The 21,279-nt window shown below is 33.6% G+C and overlaps 2 long non-coding RNA genes across 2 annotated transcripts; one reads left to right on the top strand and one right to left on the bottom strand.

The window, feature by feature from the left end:
* Window positions 1–7,224: 7,224 nt before the first annotated feature.
* LOC128293730 (uncharacterized) lies at window positions 7,225–9,923 on the bottom strand. The gene is made up of 3 exons (XR_008283915.1): window positions 9,805–9,923; window positions 9,591–9,711; window positions 7,225–7,842 (listed from the first exon to the last, which is right to left on the bottom strand). It is a non-coding gene; the product is annotated as an uncharacterized LOC128293730 (long non-coding RNA).
* A 474-nt stretch (window positions 9,924–10,397) lies between these two features.
* On the top strand, window positions 10,398–11,181 carry LOC128293731 (uncharacterized). Its single transcript, XR_008283916.1, has 2 exons — window positions 10,398–10,523; window positions 10,604–11,181. It is a non-coding gene; the product is annotated as an uncharacterized LOC128293731 (long non-coding RNA).
* Window positions 11,182–21,279: the final 10,098 nt, after the last annotated feature.

The following is a 21,279-nucleotide window of genomic DNA, read 5'->3' as shown; positions in this document are numbered from 1 at the left end:
TCCTATAACCAAGTTTGAGCATTGTTTAGACTTGGTTGGTGTTCATTGTTGAAGTTAAACCCTTAAGGGGTTTTATGGAAGAGGTGGAGAACTTGTTTATTGAAAGTTCGCGATGAAGAACTTGTTCATTGAGAATTTGTGTCAAGGTGGAGATTGTTAGAATTAAGTGACCCAAATTCTTATTTAAATAAAATACGATGGAAAATAAAATAAAAGTAAAATCCATATAGAACTAGACTTCTTTTATTTTATTTTAGAATAAGGTTTTTAAACCTTATTAAACTCCATCTATTTTATATTGATTAGGATAAGGTGTTTCAATCCTACTAGAATATGGCTTTGCAAGCCTATAAATAGACATAGTCTATTTCTCTTGTATTTGATTCAAATTTTTCGACATAGTGAATTTTCTTCTCCTTTGCCCGTGGTTTTTTTCCGAAAAGGTTTCCACGTAAAATTTGTGTTCTTTATTTTATTTATTTTATTTTATTTTATTTTTCACACCGTCCATAGTAATTTCATGGGATGAGATTTAAATTTAAGTGCTTAAGTAAAGGTAAATTTAAAAAACTTTTTAGTGAAGGCCGGAATCAAAATATAATTTTATCATTTATTAATTTATAATTTCGAATGAACAAAATCGAATTTTACCATACGTTTAACTTATGAAAATAAAGGTTAAATTATTAATTATCAAATTCTTGAATCAAAATCCTTAATGATGTACTCAAGCATAGAAAGTGACATTGATTATTTTAATTAATTAAATAAAATTTGTTTAAGTGTAACTTGATTCGAGTCTTTCATCATAAACATGGGCTTTAGCATCTATACTAAGAATCACTGGAGACCCATTGAGTGTGTACAAATGTTCTTTTGCCTTATTTTTTTAATAATTAGTAAATTTATTAAATTATACTAATAATTAAGTTTTAAACAAACAATTGGGTTTGTGAATCATGTCATTATCCAAAAGTGTATATGTTTACACCATGATAATAGCGTGCATTATTGACCATTGTTTTGTTTGTTGATAGAGAATAATAAGACACGCTTCTACTCTCTTGTTTTTTCCTACAACCATCAATTTTATCACCAGGGAAACACAGCATGCGATTACATCAATTAAACTAGATATTAGTTTAAACAGTTTTTTTTTATTTTTTCAGTTCCAATCCTCCTCCAATTTTATCTTTTTATGATATCAGCTAAATTGATTATACCACCAATTATTAGTTCAACCGGATAATCGAATCTAGTTATAACAACTATAAAGAAAATATTTGAAAATAATACATAAATATGTAAACAAATAAAATCACTATATTTATCAACAACCTCTTAATCCAATAATAAAAATATTATGTCGTAAGTACGAGAATTTGATTTTGATCTCGTTATCCCCTCCCAATTATCAAAAATAAAACCACTATATTTGGGGGTATGTATTGTTTTTTAATTTAACCACCAATTTCTCTGTCCTCCGGATTGTGTATTGTTTTTACATTTCACATTTCTATTTATTGTTCCATGCGCTTTTTTTTTCTTTCAAATATACTAACTTCATGATTAATTAGCAAAATAGTCGAGGTGGTGGATTAAATGATAAAATATATGAAGTTTTCCACTTCACTGTTTCCTTTAATATTTTTCACCTAGCAGCAGCAACAAGCCCGTGAGTAGGCTAAATTAACAGTATATGTCATTCTTAAACTAAATTTGAGGAATTAGGTGGATTTTGATTATATTTATTGGAATAGGCTGGTTTTGAAGAGAAAGGGTAGACGCATTTTCCCCTTTCTCTTCAATTGAGTTTTATTTTTAAGGTTTGTTTGGTTTGGGTTTTGGTTACTAGTAATTGAATTTTAGGGTTAAGGTTTTTGAAGGGTTTAAGAATGGAAATGATGAGAGACTGATTTATTTGTGTTTGTGTTTGAGATAGATATTGTGAAAGCTCAAGGGCAATTTTAGTTGACGATGATGTGATAGTGCTAGAAAACTCATACATTTCATCTATCGCGTCAGGATGAAACCATTGCCTTAGAAGCCCATCACAATGCAACTCAGACCCCAAGTTTACGATGCGTATACTGCCACAAGTTGAAGTATAAACAGGGCTCCTAATTGACAGATGTTTATGCGGGGTCACGGTTTAGAGTTTAACTTGGGAGCCCACTTGACAGTGGTTATACGGTTGCGGGTTCAAGTTTCGCCTCAATAGAAGAGAATGCTTTATAAAACCGATACTGAAGTTTGAAATGATAATCGTGGGGAATAAGTTAGGGGCTTTCTAGTATAACCAACTTATTTTTTTCTCCATCTCCACCAAAAGCAGGATCGGTAACCTCTCTATTGTCCGAAACGGTGACAAAGTTGGATACAAGAGAACTTTCAAGGGGAGCGACAGTGTTTGTGAAAAAAAGTTGGAATTCAATTCATGGCGACAACAGTAGCTGAATATTGAGTTAGTGCAACAACGATTGTAGTTATTAGTACGTGATTTAATCACAGCAACAGTTGTTGAGCCGAAACAACCTTCAGCTTTTGTCCAACGCCACAGTCGCTTGCCTTCTAAGAGTGCACTTGTCCCCAACATCGTCACTAGTTTCGGACAAGTGAGAGGTTAATGATACTACCTTTGGTGTTGACGGAGAAAAATAATAAATAGGTTATACTGAGAAGTCCTTGAGTTTTTCCCTATAATTATCATGTCAAACTTACTTACAGGTTTTACAAAGCATCCTTTTCTACTAAGCTGAAACTTGAACCCCTGACTAAATAACCACCGTTAAGTGAGGTCCTGAGTCATACTCCAAGCCATGACCACACATTAAAATCAGTCAACTAAGACATATAGTTAGACTACTCCACGTGATTGTATAAGCACCGCGAACTCGAAGCCTGAGTTGCAATGAAATGGACTTCTAATGCAATGGTTTCACCTCGACAAGCAGATGAAATATGTGGGTTTCGGAGCACCACCATGTCATCGTGAACCCCAACACACCTTAAAATTAACACACCAACAACCTCAAACAGAAATAATTTTGTAAGTTGAAAAGTTAAAAAATTGAAAGCAAAATATAAACAATGGTGTAAAGAAGTTTTTTAAGGGTAAGGGGAGGTAACCGAGAGAGTTGATGCACCAGAGGGAGAAACCTTCCTTTATATAGGGAAGCAGATGGCAATGAGTGAAGGAGGAAAATTTAAAACATGTTTTTCAATGAATGATAATATCTCAGGATTCTCGGGATATCTGAAAAAAGGACTGAGATTGTAACGACCACGTTTTGATTTGGAACTAGGTACAATGATGGACCGGGTCAGAAAATAGTGGAGAAAATTTGAAATTTACTAAATAGGGATTTTTAATATTAAATTAAGAAGTATTTAGACCCGATAGGAGATTAAAAAATATTTTCAAGATAGAAAAGATTTAAATAGAAGCTTAGACTAAATTGAAAGAGTATAAAAATTACTGTAGTGTAAATAGGATTTTAGAAAGTTAGGAGATACATAGTGGTAGTAGAAAGGAAGGAAGGATTAAAAAGAAATTTAATCAAAGTGAAGTACGAGTTATCCTAGGAATTATAAAAGATGAGTTGGGATGAAATGGTAAATAGCCAAGTAGATATTTTAAGGTGTAATGATGATGGGTGAAAGTGTAAAGATGGATGGCTTGAGGACTTATTAGGAAATTTTCCAACTATTTTTGTGTCATTATAACCTAAGGTATCGAGCCATACTAACCGTGAGGTGGTGCAGCCATCAGTGGCTCTTCTTGGGTTGGAGCTGATTATGTACCCGCTTCAGACCTCAGATCCTGATGTGGTCATCGTGGCTTCCTCAGACGACGTTGTCAACCCCTTGACTCCTTCGATAATAGCTATGGCTTATCATAGTGTCTAAACTATGTCATGTACTCTAGATTGGTCGTTAATTCCCGAGCGACAATTGGTTCTCGAATAGGTATGAAATCATACTTATGCTCCCAAATGTTGATATATTGCTCATGGAATTTAGGTTAATCTTTTTCTGTTTTCCTCCTCAAGTCGACCTTGTGCAGTGCTCTGATGTCTTGGGGTGGCAATGGAATAGTTTGCCTAAACCTGAATTGCCACATCACTCAATCGATTCATGCATTTCCATCGTGGTGTACACTATCAATGGTGTAACACCCCTAACCCATCTCTGTCGCTAGATTGAGGTCACATGATATTACAATAAAAATTTAAACATTTAACATTACCTACAAATAAATATTCAAAAACTCATTTTTAAACATCAATTACATACTATATTATTGCCCATTCTAAGCTTAACCAATATGTCATTCAAAGGCACCTCAAACAAGAATTAAGCATTCAACTAGACAAGTTGTTATAATAAATAACATTAATCACTTATTGACAACTAAATATTAGCCAAAATGATCAACCAAAAACTCTCATATCATATTGCATTATCAACATTATGGTAAGCACTTAGTTTTAAAGCTCACAACCAGAATACCCATACACATATGTACCTATATACATAAGTTCAAATATTCAACTTCTAAAAACTTATTTACATTCATTCACAACCATATAACAAAAGACTAACACCCAAAATATCATCAACCTAAGTACATGCTAAAACATTGAAGAAAGCGTCACCAATATTGAGTTCGAGATTAGTCGTTGGATGCTGAGTTGTCGAACAAAATTAAGTACCTATCCTGCATACAAAGAACAATCAAATGCTAAGGCAACTTATTAACCCAAAGAACCAAAAATAAAAATAATGGCTTTGAATTTATAATCTGTCACATATATATATTCATGAAATTTACCATACAATTCAAATAGACATTTCATACATCTTTTATGAAAACTTTCGTATATCAACCTTCTTGTTGGATTAATTATACCTGATCATTATAGGTCAATCAGTGGATGGCACCCAGTGCCTAACGGATAAACCGTAACAAAGCTTGCGCCCTGAGCTAGTCGGATAACCGACGATAGATGTGCTTAGCACTAGTCGAACGAATCGACAATGTTTTGCGCCCAGCGCTAGTCAGGTAAACTAACGATGGATGTGCCCATCACTAGTCAATCGAATTGACAATGTTTTGTGCCCAGCGCTAGTTTGTTGAACCAACAAAGATTAAGGTGTGCCCAGCACCAGTCGAATGAATCGACAAAAGTATGCGCCTAGCACTAGTTGGATAATCGACAATATCAATTTCACTTTTCCAAGTCCATAATATCACATTTTTTAAATTCAATATCGCATTTCATTATTCAATATCACCTTCACTTCAATTATCTACGAAATTATTCATTGATTCATTCCATAATGACGCATTTCATATATATATATATATATATATATAATTTTATCAATATCCATTCAATAGAAATTTTTCAGTACACAATTAAGAACATAGTTAAATAATAATTAACAATTAACTAATTAAATTAAATAATTAACATTCAAGTTTTAAGACCTCGAACTTACCGAAATTACGATCGTAGATGATTACTCGGCAACATTCTCTTTTCCACGATTATCTATTGATCCTCTTATTTCTCAATCTAAAAATTTATAAATCAATTTAATTCACTCATCCACCAAGAATATATATAACACAAGAATTCGACCCCTTTTTAATCAAATTTTACACATTTGTATTCAACACTTCTCTTGTACAATTCAATCCTACCTCAAACCGTAATTGTTTAATTCCTTAAATTAATTATCAGTTAACCAAATCTATATTGTACCCAAGAAGTCCATTAATCATCTAAAATTTAATTTTATCCTTATTATTTTAATTTTGTAACATTTAACTCCTTAAAGATAAGTTCTAGCAAAAACCATTACACAAAAATTAGTTTCAATCACACCACAAAACTCATTAATACATTCAATACTTCAAAGCATCAACAGTCTAAAAAAATCAATCCCTAAACATGTTACTATTTTTCAATTTGACCCCTAATTTAGCTTGGTCTAGCTTCAAAGGTCCTAAAACTATAGAAAATAACAAAGATGCGAGCTAAAACACTTGCATGCAAGGAGCTCACTGTATCAAACCTTGCTATTCTCTCTAGTGGGGTTATTTTTTCTTTACCTTGCTCTTCCCTCTAGTGGTGTTATTTTTTCTTTCTTTCTTTCGGTAAAACCAAAACACTTGAAGAAGATGACTAAATTTTCTATATTTTAGTCAAATTTTACTTAAACTCTTAAATACCAAATTATCCTTGTTATAACATAAAATTCTCTTAACAACAACACCCACTCAAAGGCGGATACAAGGGGGGCTGGCAGTGGCCCTGGCCCCCCCTAAGATGGAAAATTTATATTTAGGCCTTTGAAATTTTTTTAAAATTTTAAATTAGTAAAGGTAAAATTGTACTTTGGCCCCCTAAAATTATAAAAATTCGATTTAATCTTTTAAAAATTATAAAGATATAGACTGTAAAAAATTAAATTTTCATTCGACCCTCCCTAAAAATTTGTTCTGGCTTCGCCCCTGCACCCACTACTGTCCATTCCCATTTAAAATGATTTAATTATCACTTAAATCCTTCAACTTATAATTTACTAACCATTTAATGCTTTTAATTATTACAACTAACTTTTCAACCTTTTACAATTTAGTCTTTTCTAATTAAATTGACTAATCAACATCTAAATTTCTTAACAAATTTTAATACAACCTTTAACAATCCTATAAGCATTAATTAATAAATAAAACACTGCTTCATTTATCAAAATTGAGATCCCGAAACCATCGTTTTTGACGCTACAGAAAACAGGTCGTTACAAATGGCATCTTCACGTGCCAGATATTGAGATTGACTAAGATTTACGAGATGCATTCTCAAATTCTCGGATCGACGTATGGTGTCCTTTGAAACAATAGTATGAAATAATAAAGTTTATTATCTACTTAATATTAATTTTGAAATCCTTACATGAATATTACATAATAAATTTTTTTTAAAAATTAACATCGGCTTTCGATCGTTGATCTAATAGTAGCCGGATATCTTCGAGCTCTTTCGGTTATGGTTCCACCTATTCAAATAATTTTTTTTTTCAAAATCAGCCTAATGAAATAATATTATGATAACTATATTATAGAATTAATTTTATTTTGTTACGAGTAGGAAAGTATAAAGGTAGTTGGCTCGATGACGTAAAAATGGTAGTCGGAGTCATGCTCATGACTGCAGAAGAAGTACGTAACCACCAATTTTAATTACTTATGGTTGCATCGTCTGACTCATCTCTTGATACAATGTTGTCAAAACGGCTGACCCCCAATTGAGTCCGCTCGCTTTTTTCAAGTTGATGAGGAATGTACAAGAGTTTGAGATTCATCAGACATTAGAACACCTCTGATTAACCTCATGATATATACTCAAGCGTATTGTTCTCTTAAAGGGGACTCGAACTCCTATCGAGATCTTTGAAATTGTCTTCCAATAATTTCAACTCTATCCGCCCACCAAAAAACTTTGGCGGCACCTTGCCTAACAGTTCCTTTCAAATGCCACTCTAATTGCCATCTACCATTGATCCGATAACGATTGGCTCATCCACCTATAAATCGAGCTATAAGTGAATGTCCTCGAGTGTGATTATACACTCACCACATGAAAAATGAAATGCGTGTGTCTCTGGTTTCCATCTTTCCACCAATGCACTAATAAGTGTGGGTCCAATTTACACCCCCAGTATACTAGACACGTGCAAGAATCCCACAACTTCCAAATATGATTTAGTAGTACACAATGGCCTCGTAGATAGATTGTGTATGCATGTCTCCAAAATCCAATCTTCAGCCTAATTATAAAAAAATAAATAAATAAATAAACTCCAACCATGTTAAAACTTACATAAAATTATCAAAATTAGAAATATTTTCTTACCATTTGAATCGTGAAAATCTGGTTGTCATTGAAATTGAATTAACATGAATAAAAATTTAAAAATCGAATTAAATGAAGATGAACTTGAGAGAATTTTAATTAATTCTTGGGAGAATTGACAGAATTAATAGAATTGAAAGAATTGATCTAAATGAAATTGATCTAAATGAATTTGAATGATAAAATGAGGAAACTATTTGGGTTTATATACGAAAAAAAAAACTAGCCGTTTATAAATGGTGGTTGGAATTTGACCATTGGGTAGAGGATCGTTGGGGGAGATGACCGTTAGAGAGAAGGGAAAATACGTCCAGCTAGTTACTTTTTCTGTTGACACAATAGAAATGCACTTGCAACTGGACGTGTTTTCTTGAAAATTCAATAGAAAACACATCCAATGCGTTTTCCTCTCCCTCTCTCTCTTCAAAAATCAGCCTGTTTTGGTAAATATGGTCAAAACTAGCCTAATCCCCAAATTTGGTTTAAAAATGACATATAATGTTAATTTATCCTCGTGAGCATGCAAGAAAAATTGCAAGAAAGAAAAGAAATGCAAAACTGTGTCAGTATGAATGCATTAAGAAATGCAAGAACGAATAGAAACGTAGTAAAATGCAATGTTTTGTTTGCATATTGTAGAGGAAAGAAATAATGAACGTGCGAACAAGCATGTATGAAGTAGAAAAAGTATACTAGCATTCTAAAGTAGAGTATTGAAGCATGCAACACGTAAATAATTGAGGTAGATAAATATGAGTTAATTGTTAGTTTTGAATAATAGTTTTGAATATTACACAATTTAGTCCTTTTAATTTTGTGTATATAAATGGACAATCACTCTTATTTTCTATCAAAAAGGAAATTTTCTTCTCTCAATTTCTCCTAGCATCCTTTTTCTTCTCCCATTTTCTCCCAACATATTTTTCTTCTCTCATTTTCTTTCCAGCACTAGATATTTGTATCAAATTCTCTACAAATCCATCATAAGTTTTTTTTTTAATTGATAAATGTGAAATTTAGAGATCAGTTTAATGTTTATTGTTACATTTGATATTTTTGTTATTTTAGGTGTTAGCATCTTAATAGGTTGTTATATTTTAGTATATTATTTGCTTAAAATTTGATATATTAATAATTATCATTCAACAGACTTTGAGGAGTATCTAAGCCTTCCTAATATGGTGGGTAGGAGGAAAAAATGCGCTTTTCAGAACTTGAAGAACAGGTTGACAAACAGAATCCGGAGTTGGTGTATTAGACCCCTCTCACAAGGAGGAAATCAAGTATTTCATTAAAAGAATTTTACAAGCAATTCCTATTTACATGATGTCATGTTTTCTTTTTCCAAATTCATTATGTAGTCATGTTTTCTTTTTCCAAATTCATTATGTAGTGAAATGGAACAAATTATTGCCAAATTTTGGTGGTAGAAATGCCATGGTAAAAGAGGCATTCATTGGTGTGATTGGAAATCATTGTGTTTTTTAATGAAAGGGGACCAGGTTTTCAGAGCCTATCCAAGTTTAATATAGCCTTATTAGCTAAGCAAGGGTGACATTTATCTTGTTATCCAAATTCATTATTGGCACGCACTCTAAAAGCAAAATATTACCCGAACGCAAATTTTATGGAGTCAAGGTTAAGATCAAAGCTTTCATATACCTGGAAGAGCGTTTCGGCAGTCAATGGATTACTCAAGTTGGGAATGTGCTGGAGGGTGGGTTCTGGTTCCAGAATTTCAATCTGAAATGATGCTTGGGTGCCAAGATTGGAAGATTATAGGCTGCAAGGAAATGTTATAGGACAACATTGCAATTTGGTTTCTGAATTGCTAGACCAACATTCGAGGCAATGGAAGGAAGAGATAATTACCCACATTATGTCTGCAAATGAGGCGAGAAAAGTCTTGAGTATTCCTCTTTCTCGTCACCGGCAAGAGGACAAACAAGCCTGGAGAGCTCAGGTGTTTGGTGAGTATTCGGTGCGTAGCGGATACAAGCTCTTGTTGAAAGAGTCTGCTGAAGTGGAGCCTAACTTACAACGATCTACATCTAGGCAGGTTTACAAGAAATTATGGCCTATAAAGCTTTCAGAAAAAATTAAAATTACATTTTGGAGAGCCTACAAAAAATTTATCCCTATTTACAAAAATCTATAGAAAAGAAGGCTGCGAAATACAATTGCTTGTCCTAGATGTACACATGATGAAGAGTCTCTCGAATATGCCTTTCGCGACTGTCAAGGAGATTTTGAGGATGTTAAATATCTCTTGGCCTACGTCAATATCGTGCGCAAGTTCCAAACAATGGATAGACTGGTTATTTATGAATTCCTCATCAGATTTATGCAGAACAATTACCTGTGCCATTTGGGTTTTTGGGGTGACAGGAACAAACAAGTGCATGAAAGGAAAATCAGTCATAATATAGAGACGGTTCGATTCATAACAACGTATTTAAAAGGACTAGAGGAGATCAAGAGTCATTTATTTGCCAGATGCGTCCAAAAGGCGAGATGGCGGCCTCCTGAAGGGTCGTTTGTGAAGATAACTTTTGATGCTTCTTTTTAACGACAATTGTTAAAATCATGCTCGAGGTTAGTGGGTAGGGATTCAACAGGTTAAATTGTGGGGATGAGAATGATATTGAACGATTATGTACCTACCCCTTTTGCAGGAGAAGCGATTGCATGCCTCGAAGGAGTTCAGATGGGCTTGGATCTTGGGTTCCAGAGGGTGATTTTGGAAGGGGATAGTCTCACAGCGGTGAAGAAATTGTAAAATAAAAATAAAGATATCTCAGAGATCAACCCTATTATGGAAGATGTGAAAAGAGCCAGTCAGGGGCTTCGTAGAGTGTAGATTTAATTTTGTGGGGAGAAATACAAACGAGACATCACATCGGTTGGCAAAAGAAGGATTAGTCAATGGTAAAACTTTTTACCTGATGGAGAGCAAGGCCAAAGCAGCGGAAGAAGATAGTCGTTGGGCTGAGTTAAGGCATCTGCATCGTTTTGGTTTCCTTGGGAGGAAATTAAAGATTTCTGCGTGTGAAGTCTCTATCTACTTTTCCAGAATTGTCATAAATGAGTTGTTTCTTCATATTAATTATGCCTTTAGTGGAGCAGCTCTTTTAAGTTTGGGTTTTGAGCTTGTCAAATTTGACTGTTGATGTTTGTTTGTTTTATTTCTTTTCCTAATGAATAAACGTGTGGCCCGGCCTATTTATCAAAAAAAAAAAAATTTTGGTTAAAATTTGAGTTTATTTTTATATAAAAGGAAAAGTATTGGTATATTGATATATCATAGTTTTTATTTGATTGAAAGTTAATATCTTATATATTTAACTAATTGTTTGTAGAATAGTTGGTTTATTTTTGTTTAAATGTTAAGATATTTTAAAGTTTTGTATATTTTGTAATTTTTTATTGTTTTATGTTTATTAATGGTTTTATTAGAAAATATAAAGAAAATTTTAAAGTAAGAATATTTTATTTTTAAATTTAGTTATTAGTATTATTTTGAGATTATTGTTAGGTTCAATATTAGTATATTGGTATATTGATATTTATATATATTATTTTTAATTGTTTGAAAATATATAGTTTTTACTAGTTTAAATATTATTTTTATGCATTTTTCCTTTTGTTTTAAGTTTATAGTAAGATTTGGTTATTAAGTATTTGAAAAAAATATTTATATTTTAATTATAAATTTCGTTATAGATCTATGTTTATGGAATTGTAGATTAATATATATTTAAGTGTTTGTAAAATATATAATTTATTGTCACTTTGTCAGTTAAATGTTAATATATTAAGATATTATTTAAATGTTATTATATTTTTATATTTTAGTGAAGGAAGTTTGTTGAGATCCAAATATAGACATATTTCGTCATGCATTGATCAATTGTTAAAATCTTGTAATTAAAAATCTTTTGCATGCAAAAATTTGGTTTTTAAAAATTTATATTAAAAGTTTTTATTTATTTTATTTAAAAATTGTAAATAACTAATATATCTATTTTATTACCGACACTGTTAGAGGCAGGTGGAAGGAGGCGCATTATCTGGTATCGAAATTTGAGTATCAAGGACCTGTATCCAGTCATTGCGTCATATCTTATTAATGTTAGGTTTTTCAATGTGTCTCTCTCGCGACATTGGAAAATGATTTCTACATTGGTTATAATGTTAATTGAACATTGGAGGCCTGAAACGTATAAATTCCACTTTCTTTGCTAAGAATAAACGATAACATTAAAGGACATGGCATTAGAGATGAGTAAAACTCGATTCGACTCGAAAAAATAAAATAAAAAATTCAAATTTCAAGTTAAACGAATTGAGTTATTCAAATTAATCGAGTTATTCGAGTCAACTCGAACTTTTTTTCGAATTACAAGTTCAAATCAATTTTGGTTTTCGAATTCGAATAACTTGAATAAATTGAATATCAAACTATAATAATTTATATTATTACCCCAAATTCCTAAACCTCTTCACTTTCCTCTCAAAACTTTTACTTCCTCCCACTTTCCCCTCCATAACTGTTGCTCTCCTCCCATCACACCCCCTTCTATCCCAAACCAATCCCCCCCCCTTTTTTTTTTTGAATATTTTCCTCCCAAAATTTTACTCTTCTCATTTATTCCCCCCCTAAATTTTACTCCCTCAACCTTCAAAACTTTTTATTTCTTCATAAACTTTTATTTCTCACCCTCTACCCTTAAATAAAAAATTAAAATTAAACTTCACATTTTGTACTATTTATATTATTGAATTGTTTTATTTTATTGAATCTTTATAAATTTTTGCTAAATTTGAATTATTAATGATGTCATAAAATATTTGTGTTAAATTTTATGCTTGTATCAATTTCATATTTTATCTTTAAGATATTTTTATTAAAAATTCACATTTTTACATTAAATATATTTTTAATTCCAAAATATATAGTGACAAAAATCGAAAATAATTACAAGAACTAAGCAAGCTAAAAAGTTAACCCGTATATAAAAGATTAATAAATAAATTATAAGGGGATGGAAGTTAATAACAAATTTGATTATGGTGGACAAATTTGATTGTGGTGGGTGATAGTGATTACAAAGACCTAAAATATATATTTTTTAAATTTAACTCGAACAAATATATCTGATTCGATTCGAATTCCATCTCACTTGACTCGATTCGAGAAAATTTTAAATCGATTTAGGATGATAAAATATGATTCGTCAACTCAATTAACTCGAAATTTTTCATTCGATTCGATTCGATCGAACGCTCACCCCTACATGGCGCTATAACTTGGCCTCTCGACCAACAATTGGCTTGTGATTGGAAATGATATTGTCGGGCACGACATTTATGAGATTTGTAAGGAGTACTTGGCCATGGCTCCGGAGGGTGAATACGTAAAAAGTCTTCATGTGAAATTAACATGGTTGAAACATAATTTTACAATGAACGTGATACGTGATATTCGTGACAGGTTTTAAATATTTATAATGAATAGTTATTGAAACTAACTATTATCATGATGAAGGCAAGTGTACCTATCGAACAGTAGTATAGCTTTAGCAAGACCGGATTATCAAACCCAAAGGAACTAAAAGTACTAGTATCAACTTTCTTTTTATTATCTAGCCTAAAAAATAAAAGGGTTTTGTTTATCTAACTAATTAATTAAACTAAGAAATCACAGAAAAGAAATTTGGGGAAAATACTTTTTGGAAAATTCGATTGATTAAGACAATACCTAAGGAAAAATCCACCTAGACTTCACTTGTTATTTGACTTTGAACCGGACGATTTATTCATTCAACTTGTTCCGTAGAGATCCCTAAGTTATATTATTATCTCTATCGAGACTAACAACGTCTAACCCTATATTGAATAATTGAAATCTTTTTCTAATTAACGCCCTAGGGTTGCATTAACTCGATCTATGGATCCCCTTATTAGGTTTTACCCTAATCCGGCAAAATCTAGTCATCCTATCTCTAGGCGTGCAACTAACTTCGCTTAATTATGACAAATGTACTCTTAGACAGGGTTTATTCCTCCTCTGAATAAGAGCTTAACTTGAATCAATATCCTGGAATATCAAAACAAGAATTAAGAACACATAATTAAAAACAAGTCAAATATTTATCATACAATTCAGATAATAATAACAAGATTTGTCTTAGGTTTCATTCCCCTTAGGTATTTACGGGTTTTAGTTCATAACTAAAAAGGTAAACATCTCAGAAGAATAATGAATACAAAACATAAAGAAAAACCCAAAACTCCTGAAGGGAAATTGAGGGGAGATATTCAGTCTTGATGATGAATCCGGCTTCTGAGATGGATAATCGGCTTCCCTTGAGTAGTTCCCTGCTTCCTTCCCTGTGTGTGTCCTCTCTAAGTGCCTCCTCAGGTGTTTAAATAGGCTTTGGAATGCCTAAGAGCCCTCAAAATTGGCCTTTTCCGAATTGGACTAAACTTGGGCTCGGCAGGGACACGCCCGTGTGACATGCCTGTGTGCGATTGTTTAAGGTCGTGGTCAAGGCTGTTAAATGGGCACGAGCGTGCGATCTACCCGTGTAAATCGTGCTTCAACCTTGCCAAAGGGACACAGGCGTATGGTCTGCTCGTGTGAGGAAGTCTAGGCAGTGTTGATTTCGTACGTTGGCCCAATTTCTCCTTCTTTGGCCCGTTTCTCATTCCTTTCACTCTCCTATGCTCATCTAAGTATAAAACATGAAATTAAGGCATTAAGAGCATCCAATTCACCAAATCTAAAGAAAAATCATCCATAAAATGTGCTAAGCATAAGATAGAAATATGTATAAATTATGGTTTATTAAATACCCCCACACTTAAGCATTTGATTATCCTCAAGCAAAATTCTCAACTCATAATCAAAATGAATTCTTCTCAACTTATAATTTCTATTGATAATATCTCAAAATAATCCATAGGTAATCATACATTGAAAATTCAACTGAAAGAACATCAAAGTTTCAAACATTCCAAGTTGAGCATTTTATTATGAAAACGTAGGTGTCTCCCCTCATCTAAGTAATTACCTTTGATTCAAAATATCACAGAGTTTCACATCCTCACTAAAGATTCACTCAAATCACTCGAGGTGTTTAAGGACAATAAATGAAGCACTCAATAGTCAATAATGAAAAGTCATTACCATAGGCTTGCATGAAAATCAAATCTCCGCCACTATAAATTAAAATGAAACATCAATCAAAATGTCTTTAGAAGGTTGTAACGTGGCTTTGGTTAGAGGGTGTGGTCACAAACTGAAAGAAAGAGTTAGAATTGAGATTGAATTGAAAAATTGCCTAACTAGAAAAATGACTAGTCATCAATTGCGTACAACAGAGCTTTTTCTCAGAATATGGAATTTAACTTCTTTAGCTTAGAAGATCACTACTACTAATATGTATACATGTATTTTTTTTAAGAACAAGTTAAATTACAAAATAGAATAAAACATAGCTAAACAACTATTCCAACTCAAATCTCGACAAAAATAGGGATGAAATTAATTTAGGGGATTTCACAAATAATGAGTTATGGGTTAATATTGATGGTAAATTAATGAATGAGTTGTTAAGCTCAAGGGGGTTTACTAAAGGTTAATTGTGAAGGTAGGCTTTTATGGAGTGAGTGGGTTAAACCTAAGTGCCTTTATCATTTTAACATATCAAATCAAATGGTATGTTCTTGACATACATAATCAAGCAAGTTCTATAACAACAATTCAATACTGACGCACTCATAATAAAAGTGAGCATGAAAGAAATAATAGATGCTCTAAAGGCTCAAGATCTCATAAAAATTATGGCCTTTTGATGTTTAAACTTGTGAATTCCAACTCAAAATAATACCTAAACTTGGGGAAACAACCTAAAAGTTTTAAATTATTCAAAAATTAACATATCATACTTGATTCCTTAATGTCTTAAAGTTTAAACAACCAATGCATAAATGCCTATGTTTTAATTCAAGATATATCAATAAACATTATAGACTAATTGGAATTCATTCTAATAATGATATGAGAAGATCGCATGAGAATAAAACAAAATTCAGGGATTTTTCTGATATAAAAGACCCCTTACACTTAAGATGTACATTGCTCTCAATGTACAAAGATAGATATATTGACAAATATAAGTTCATAAGATAGGGAGAGAAGTGAAACTTCTTGGGTTAAAAATAGATGAAATTCTTGGATTAGCGAGAGCGAGTATTGGAAATAAAGTTGGAGGGCAAGCATGATTCTGAAGGATAAAAAGAGAATTGAGGGAATAATCTGATAGTAATAATAAAGATAAGCCGTGTTTAAAAACAAATGAGACTTCAAATAAATTAGAGTAAAAACAAAGGTAAAAGAAAATAAAATAAAAGAGATAATCTAATTTTAAAAGTGGCACGACCGTGTCCCACTCCCGTGTGGTATATGTCTAGCCCGTGTTTGTCGAGAATTGAGAGATCGTCACACGGCCTGAGGATACGCCCGTGTGTCTAGGCCGTGTGGCTACATGATTGTGTTGCATGACTGTGTGCGATGTGGTTCGCTTCTTCCACGCTTGTGTACCTATGCGTACGCCCGTGTTATTTTAACAGTGTCGACCATGGGTGTGGGGCACGGGCGTGTCGCACACCCATGTTGTTTTGACAGTTTCGCCCACAGTCATATCACACGGTCGTGGTAACTTATCGCAGCCCTGTGTTAGGAAAAAGCTTTTTGCCCTGTTTGCACACGGTCGTATCGCACGGCCGTGTCATTACTTGTGGTGTAGGCACGGCCGTGTGGTTTTGGAAAACCTGTGTTTAATGATTTGGTTAGTATGTTAGATTTTAAAAACTAAAATTGAAAGAAATTAATATTGTTAGTGCTCGGGTTGCCTCTCGAGAAGCGTTTATTTATAGTCTAAGCTCGACTTACCTCTCTGGTGAATGGTCATAGTGGTTCGAGGAGTTTATACTCCTCATTCTTGCTATGAATCCCATCAAAATAAGGTTTTAGGCGGGTATTGTTTACCTTAAAGGTGCCGAATTTTGGATGACTTACCTCGACTGTACCAAATGAGAAAATGCTAAGTACCGTAAGAGGAATTTCTTCATTCGGTTTGGCAGTGTCAATGTGAAGATTTGTGGCATCTAATTAAACTTTATCTCCAACCTTAAGTTGATTTGGTGAGGCATTGAGCTCGTTCTGGCGTATTTTTGGTTCATCGTGTTTTCTCGGTTCAAATGTCAGCCAGTCATCTAACTCCTCGATTTGTAACATTCTTTCTTTATGTGTAGATCCTTTGTTGTGGATTGAACATGGCTCATGTGTGTCCTTCGAACTTATTTCTTGTAAAATAGATTGCACCGTATGATCAGTCTTAGTAGAACAATTTGTACAATCACCTTCAATTTTTGATGTGTTGTTCGGGTTGCGAGCTTGAAGGGTGATTTTTAGTCTCTTACACGAAGTGTGAGTTCACCTGTGCCAACGTCAATAATTGTTCTAGCAGTTGCTAAAAAGGGCTTTCCCAAAATTAAAGGAACGTTACTATCCTCTTTTATGTCTAAAACAACAAAATCAACTGGGAATATAAATTTGTTAATTTTAACGAGTACTCTTCAATGATACCGCTAGGAAATTTGACAGTTTTGTTTTCTAATTGAATGCTCATCCTAGTTTGTTTAGGTTTCCCTAGGCCTAGTTGCTTAAACAATTTGTAAGGCATAACATTGATACTAGCCCCTAGATCAGCCAACGCATTATTAACATCTAAACTACCAATTAAATAAGGAATCGTAAAACTCCCTAGATCTTTTAGTTTGTTGGGTAGCTTATTCTGAAGATTGGCTAAGCAAATCGCGTTCAACTCCACATGCGACCTTCCATCTAACTTTCTTTTATTTGCTAGAAGCTCCTTTAAAAATTTGACTGTGTTTGGCATCTGCGAAAGTGCTTCAATAAACGGTAAGTTAATATGTAGTTTCTTTAAAAGTTTAAGGAATTTACCAAATTGTTCATCTGAGCGGTCTTTCCTTGTCGCATTGGGGTATGGCACACGAGGTTTATATTCTGAACTTACTGATTTTTGTTCGTTTTGGCCTACCTCATTCTTACCTTCGCTTACCACCGGTTCTGGCCTTGGTTTTGCCACTAACCCTTCCTCATCTTTAATGACAATTACATTAAGTTGCTCACTTGGGTTAGATTCAATGTTGCTTGGCAAGTTACCTTGTGGTTGTTCGAAAATCAACTTGGCAAGCTGTCCAATCTGAGTTTCGAGCCCCTGGATTGATGCTTGTTGATTTTTAAGTGTAGTCTCGGTATTCTGAAAACGAGTCTTTGACACTGAGATGAATTAGTTAGCATCTCCTCAAGGTTCAGCTTTTTCTCCTGCTGGTATGGTGGTTGCTGAAAGCCTAGAGGGGGTGGTGGTTTCTGATTTCCTTGGCCTCCTCATGAAAAATTTGGGTGATTCCTCCAACCTGCATTGTAAGTATTGCTATAAGGATTGTTTTGAGATCGAGGATTATTACCCATGTAATTTAACTGCTCGTTCTCCATGTTGTGGCAATAAGGTGGGTATTCTGAACTGCTCGATCCACCTCCATTTCCTTCGCACTGCATTACTGGGTGAACCTGTAAAGAACTAAGAAAACCATCAATTTTCTTATTTAAGAGTTCTACCTGATTAGAGAGCATGGTGACCGAATCGACGTTATAAACACTGCTATTTTTATTGGCTTTGTCCTCATGACTTGCCATTGATATTTATTCAGTGACATCTCTTCTATAAATTCATAGGCATCTTCAGGTGTTTTATTATTGATAGTTCCGCCAGCAGCTGCGTCAACCATTTGTCGAGTCGAATGGTTCAGGCCATTATGAAAAGTTTGAACCTGTAGCCAAAGTGGTACCTATAGTGAGGGCATCTTCGCAAAAGGTCCTTATATCTCTCACATGTATCGTAGAGTGTTTCTAAATCTATCTGCACAAAAGAATAGATATCATTACGTAATTTAACCGCTTTAGTCGGCGAAAAATATTTTAGTAAAAAATTTTCGGTCATTTGTTCCCAAGTAGTGATTGACCCCCGTGGTAATGAATTTAACCACTGTTTAGTTTTGTTTCTCAAAGAAAAAGAGAATAACCGAAGGCAAATGACGTCATCAGAAACACCATTATTTTTAAATATATCGTATAGTTCCAAAAAATTTTCCAAGTGAGCGTTGGGATCTTTGTCCTGCAAACCATCAAACTGAACAAATTGCTGTATCATTTGAATTGTGTTAGGTTTCAGTTCAAAAGTATTTGCAGCTACAGCAGGTCTAACTATGCTCGATTCAGCTCCTATTAAAGAAGGTTTAGCATAATCATACATAGTGCGCGAAGTAGGATTTTGATTAACAACAATCGCAGGAGGTAGCAGATTTTCTTGGTTTTCAGCCATCTCCTCGGTGGTGGTTGAAGTATCTTCCTCTTGCTCTTCTGTGTAACGTAAGCTTCGCCTTATTTCTCTTTAGTTTCTGCGAACTGTGCAATCGATCTCACTATCAAAAAATAATGGTCCTGACGGGTTTCTCTCAGTCATAAACTAGAAAAACCTGTCAGAAGAAAATAAATGAAGAGTTAGAAAAGAAAATAAAAATTTAAATTGCAATAAAAGTAAAATGACTAAAGTAATAAAAATCGAGTGTTCCTAATATCTTAGTTCCCCGACAACAACGCCAAAAACTTGATACGTGATATTTGTGATAGGTTTTAAATATTTATAATGAATCGTTCTTGAAACTAACTATTATCACGATGAAGGCAAGTGCACCTATCGAACCATAGTATAGCTTTAGCAAGACCGGATTATTGAACCCAAAGGAACTAAAAATACTAGTATCAACTTTCTTTTTATTATCTAGCCTAAAAAATAAAAGTGTTTTGTTTATATAACTAATTAATTAAACTAAGAAATCATAGAAAAGAAATTTGGGGAAAATACTTTTTGGAAAATTCGATTGATTAAGACAATACCTAAGGAAAAATCCACCTAGACTTCACTTGTTATTTGACTCTGAATCGGACGATTTATTCATTCAACTTGTTCTGTAGAAATCCCTAAGTTATATTATTATCTCTCTCGAGACTAACGACGTCTAACCCTAGATTGAATAATTGAAATCTTTTTCTAATTAACGCCCTAGGGTTGCATTAACTTGATCTATGGATCCCCTTATTAGGTTTCACCCTAATCTGGTAAAATCTTGTCACCCTATCTCTAGGCGCGCAACCAACTCCGCTTAATTATGACAAATGTACTCTTAGACATGGTTTATTCCTCCTCTGAATAAGAGCTTAACTTGAATCAATATCCTGGAATATCAAAACAAGAATTAAGAACACATAATTAAGAACAAGTCAAATATTTATCATACAATTCAGATAATAATAACAAGATTTGTCTTAGGTTTCATTCCCCTTAGGTATTTAAGGGTTTTAGTTCATAACTAAAAAGGTAAACATCTAAGAAGAATAATGAATACAAAACATAAAGAAAAACCCAAAACTCCTGAAGGGAAATTGAAGGGGATCTTCAGTATTGATGATGAATTCAGCTTCTGAGATGGATCAATTGACTTTCCTTGAGCAGTTTCCTGCTTCCTTCCCCGTGTGTGTCCTCTCTAAGTGACTCTTATGTGTTTAAATAGGCTTTGAAATGCCTAAGAGCCCTCAAAATTGGCCTTTTCCGAATTGGACTAAACTTGGGCTCGGTAGGGACATGCCCATGTGCGATTGTTTAAGACCGTAGTCAAGGTGTTAAATGGGCATAGGCGTGTGATCTACTCGTGTAAATCGTGCTTTAACCTTGCAAAAGGGATACAGCCGTGTGGTCTGCTCGTGTAAGGAAGTCCAGGCCGTGTTGATTTCGTACGTTGGCCCATTTTCTCCGTCTTTGGCCCGTTTGTCGTTCCTTTCACTCTCCTATGCTCATCTAAGTATAAAACATGAAATTAAGGCATTAGGAGCATCGAATTCACCAAATCTAAAGAAAAATCATCCATAAAATGTGCTAAGCATGGGATAGAAATATGTATCAATTACGGTTTATCAGAACGAAATTCAAGTGTAGAGGAAATTGAGGGAGCTGAAAAAGCATATGTTCTGCGCTTGATAGGAGGAAGGTTGATGCCGGACAAATCCATTAATTTGGTTCACGTGGCATATCTCCCATTAATAGCTAATCTAGAATAATGTAGAGGCTACAATTGGGGTTTAGTTGTCCTTGTATTCTCTTACCAGGAGATGTGTTGAGGTGCATTACATAAGGTAGGTCAG

The sequence above is a fragment of the Gossypium arboreum genome, chromosome 6 (assembly GCF_025698485.1).
Source record: "Gossypium arboreum isolate Shixiya-1 chromosome 6, ASM2569848v2, whole genome shotgun sequence".
NCBI lineage: Eukaryota > Viridiplantae > Streptophyta > Magnoliopsida > Malvales > Malvaceae > Gossypium > Gossypium arboreum.
This window is presented reverse-complemented; position numbering and strand designations above follow the sequence as displayed.